This window comes from Urocitellus parryii, chromosome 12 (genome assembly GCF_045843805.1).
Source record: "Urocitellus parryii isolate mUroPar1 chromosome 12, mUroPar1.hap1, whole genome shotgun sequence".
Taxonomy (NCBI): Eukaryota; Metazoa; Chordata; class Mammalia; order Rodentia; family Sciuridae; genus Urocitellus; species Urocitellus parryii.
The window spans coordinates 88,623,430-88,628,094 of NC_135542.1; positions in this window are offsets into that span (position 1 = coordinate 88,623,430).

Genomic DNA, 4,665 nt, shown 5'->3' on the forward strand with positions numbered 1-4,665 from the left:
CTCACTGGTAAAGTACCCCTGGGTTCAATACCCAGTACCCCCCAGAAATTTTTTTTGAGATAAAATTCACAAACCATAAAATGTACCCTTTTAAAAAGTTTACAGTTCAGAGTTATGCATCCATCATCACTAATTCTAGATCATTTTCATCACCCCTAAAAAAATCCCCATACCCATTAATAATCACACCTTTACTTCCCTCCCTCCTTACCTGGAAACCACTAATGCATTTTCTGTCTATAGATGTACCTATTATGGACATATTACATAAATGGAATCATACATTATTTGTCCTTTTGTGTTTGGTCTCTTTGACTTGGCGTGTTTTCAAGGTTCACTCATTTGTATTTATCAGTACACAGTTCCTTTTTAATGACTGAATAATATTCCATTCAAGAGATAATACCACTGTTTTGTTTATAATTAATCTGTAGATGGACATTTAGGTTGATTCTATTTTTGTGAATACTGCATGCATATTCATACAAGTTTTTGTATGAACATAATTTTTTTCCAATCTCCTGAGTACATACCTAGGAGTGGCATTAGTGGTTTATATATAGTAACTGTTGAAAGTTTTGAATACTGTCACAAATGGTTTTGCAAAGTAGCTGCACTGTTTTACATTCTCTCCATTAGTATATGAGGGTTCCAAATTCTCTATCTGGTCTCCAAATCTTCCTTGCTTTTCTTTATGGCACCTATCACTGCCTGACATAACCTGTATTCATTTATTACTGTCTGGTTGTCCTATTAGACAGTGAGCTCTGAGAATTGGGGCTGGTATTATTCTCTGCTATAGCTCCAGCACCACATAGTACCTGCCATAGAGTAAAACACTCAATAAGAGTCTGTTGAATTTGTGAATATAGTTCTGTAATCTTTTTAAATTACTTTCCCTGATTTTTAATTTAACCTTTATTACCCAAGTAAGAAATGGATACATTTTTCTTGTAAATAATTTAAAACATTGGGACAAAGCTAATCCCTTTGAACAGTAGTCATAATCCTTTTGCCTCTTCTTCATTGTTAATCCTTTGCATGTGTCCTTCCTTGGTTTTTACATCTTTGTATGTAATAGAATTTAGAAAATAAGGAAAATACATAGTTTGGGTTTTTCTTAAAAAATAAATAATATGTAGGGATTATTTTATAACTAATTGTTTACTCAACATGATACTTTAGAGATCTTTCTGTGCCATTTATACATGTAAACCTACCTTTTTAAGAAAAAAAAACTAAGAAACCTGTTGCCATATTTTGTGTAATGTGTATATCACAGGTTGGTATTGGTTTTATTGTTTTGTTGGTGGTGGTTTGCACATGGTGCTGGGTATCAAACTCAGAGCCTTGAGTGTGCTAGACAAATGTCTTCCACTGAGCTAACCCCTAGCCCCCTTTTATTACAGTTTTTAATCCATTGTTGTATTTTTAGAATCACAGATATTTATAGTGTGACTAATTTTGCAAAGCAGAGTTTTAAAACTTAATATCATAATATTGAGTGTCATGATACTGAAGTGTCCAGCCACAAAAAAAAAGGGAGGGCTTGGTATCAAAACAGAAACTTGCAGTCCTGACTTTTTATACTGCAAGGAACAAAACTTAATTCCTCAGAAACTTATAATAAAACAAAATTCATTTTAATGTCTTGGTGGTTTGAAAGTGCCAAACTCTTGTTACAAATAGGGGGTTTTAATTCCTGGTTTTAGAACATTTTAGACACTTAAGGATTACCAGTGACAACAGTTGTCTTCCCTTCCATTCTGAGGTACTGGTTGAAGTAGCATCCCTCAGTCCTAACTCCCATAGCATATAATGAACCTGCTGCTTAGCATTGGTATTAACTTTTTAACTATCCCTATACTAACCTGGAGTATAAGCCCCTAAAGGAGGAAAAGACAGGGTCTTAGTTGTTTTTTGTTTGTTTGTTTTGTTTTGTTTTGGTGCTGGGGATTAAACCCATAGGCAAGCACTGTACCAAATGATCTGTGTCCCCAGCTCCAGGGTCTTATTCCTGCCCCTGGCACTCAGTCAAAATTATTTGATGTTATATTTTATATTTCTCCATTTCTAACTACCCAATTCTAATAGTTTTTATTTTGATGTATACTCAGAGATATAAACTATTTTCATCTCATGTTTATGCTGTTACACATAACTTTTTATTTAAAATTCTGGTCAGAAAATTTAGGTTCATTGTTTAAAATAATTTCCAGGGGGTTGGGTAGGGGTGGTGAGGACAACCTAAACCTCAAAACCTTTTTCTGCTTACTGTTTCACTTCCAGTAGATGGCACCAAATACTCTTTGAAGTTCTTGATAATAGTTCTTAGTTGGTGTTGCTAATTGATGATCTGTTCTACCACCATAGAACAAAAATGGTACATTTATTTTCTTAGTTTTATTCTCTGATGTTTATGTACACAATTTAGTAATTTTGTTTAGAGTTTTTAAGTTAGAATCATTGGTGTCTGAGTTACTTATTTGCTCTCTTCTGACTCAATTTCAAATTCCCAGGCCCCTCTTTAAAAAGAAAAGTGATTTTCAATCAGGGAGATTCTAGTGAGAAAAGTCATGATATTGAGAAATAGGAGTGGGTTAAATATAAAAGTATATGTAAAATTAAAATGATAAGGAAATCAAAATATTTCTAGTATATCAGGCTGGATACTTTAATAGGATTGCATTTTGTTGATTTTTTTCAAATTTATTTTACAAATAACATGCACTTCAAAATACTCTGCGAAACTATTATGTCCCCATTCTCATTTTCAACTTTATGCCTTCTTGAAAAGCTTACTTTCAGTATGTTATTTAATTACTGTTTTCATAATTTTTTCTAATTAACCATTAAACCTAGAAAATGTGTTTCCTACATGTCAGTCTTGTTTATTACATGTTTATCCTAATTAATTTGTTCAATTTTAATGGATTTATGGACCATTTAAAAAAACACTTTAAAAATTTCCCACCACAATTGTATTTACACATTTGTCTTTCTCTTTACCCAGAGCTTAAGTATCAGTGTTTTGTGACTCAATCTGGAAATCTTTTTCTGCAGGTCTTTAGTACAACTAACACCTGGGGATTAGTAGCCAGGGCTGTGGGTAAGACAAACCTAGGTTCAGCTCCCATCTCTGCAGCTGAATGGAGGATAAGGAAAATCATTTAGCCTAGCTGGGCCTGTCTCTTCATGTGAAAAATGTAGGTAATTAATACAACCTACCTCATGGGATTATATTGAGAATTAGAAATAACATATGTAATACAGTAAGCTATTACTATCACATATTGGCAACAAAAAATACATTTTATAAAAAAAAAAATCATGCTTTACTCATTTCAACCTTGGGGACTCCCAACTTAAAGGAAATGTCAGTATGTGCAACAATGTACATTACTTGAGTCTCCAGAGAGCTTTCATTTCAAAAATCTTGATGAGGTTTATGGAACAATCCTAAACTTTTGGTTTTTATACATAATATTATAGTAAGCATTTATATTGGTACCACTCCTCACACAAACACACCTTCCTGCAGCCTTCCTGTTTTTATCTAGAATAAAAAGGGAAGGGAAAACCTTAAAAGAGATTTAGGCCAAAGAATCTTGGGGTTCAGCTTACTCAGCTTCAACTTTAATTTCTGAGCTCTTGAAACCCACTTGCGTGATAAGAGTAATTCTGCCACCACTCTCCCGGGGCAGGGCGGGGGAGGTAAGCGCCTTCGGAGAGAAACTCAATTCCGTGTACCGCAGCCGTATTCCAGCGCTTCCTGAGAATAGAAAAAACGCTGGGTGGCGTTTTACACAGGCCAGGCTTTTTCCTTTCAGCCCCTTAGTCACGTGGCGCCCTCTGGAGCCCCTGGCCCACTGGCCACTTGCTGGGTTGCTGATGAAGCTCTCCCTCCCGGGAGGATACGCTGGGGGTTCACGGCTGCCGGATTCTGGAAAAGCCGGGGGCCTCCGGGGTCACAGCCACCAGACCAAAGGCTCCGGTCCCGAACCCGAGCGGGGATGAGCTCCCAGGTGACGCGAGGTGCCAGCCTTCCATTCGAGGGACACTTGGCAGGGCCCCGAAGTTTTCCCCAGAGACAGGACTCGCAACAGGTCAGAGGCAGGACCGGGAGGGGTCGGGCGGAGCCTAACTCCGCCGCGGCCGGTGAATCAGCACCACCCAGCGCCGGGGCCAGCCTTTTCCAGCCAATGCCAGACCTGAGGAGGAGTAGCGAGGCCGCTGGCCACCAGCCACTCAGGGCTCACCGGACCTGGAGAAAGGTGACATCATCGTAGCTGGGAGGTGTCCGAAGGCTCCACCAATGGGAGGCAGGTGAAGTGGCTAGCCTTCTACAGCTCTTGGCCAATACTAACAAAGCAAAAGGGGGCCCGGTTGTCGGTATAGAACCAATGGAAAACAGGGAAAAAGCACGAGGCGGAGTTGCGAATCCTGTCACCAATTGGAAAGAGGGGGGTGGAGCCCGGGCCTTGTCAAGCGTGACCAACCACCGAGTGGAGCGGACTTTGCGGGGCGGAGCTGTGGTGTCCTCTCCCAATCGCACAAGGCCAGGGGCGGGGTATTCTTTAGGGTGCCCAATGAGGAACGCAGCCGAAGCGGGCCTGTCAAGAGAAGGGGCTGGGGGCGGGGGGATGGTGAGTCGGGGATAAACAC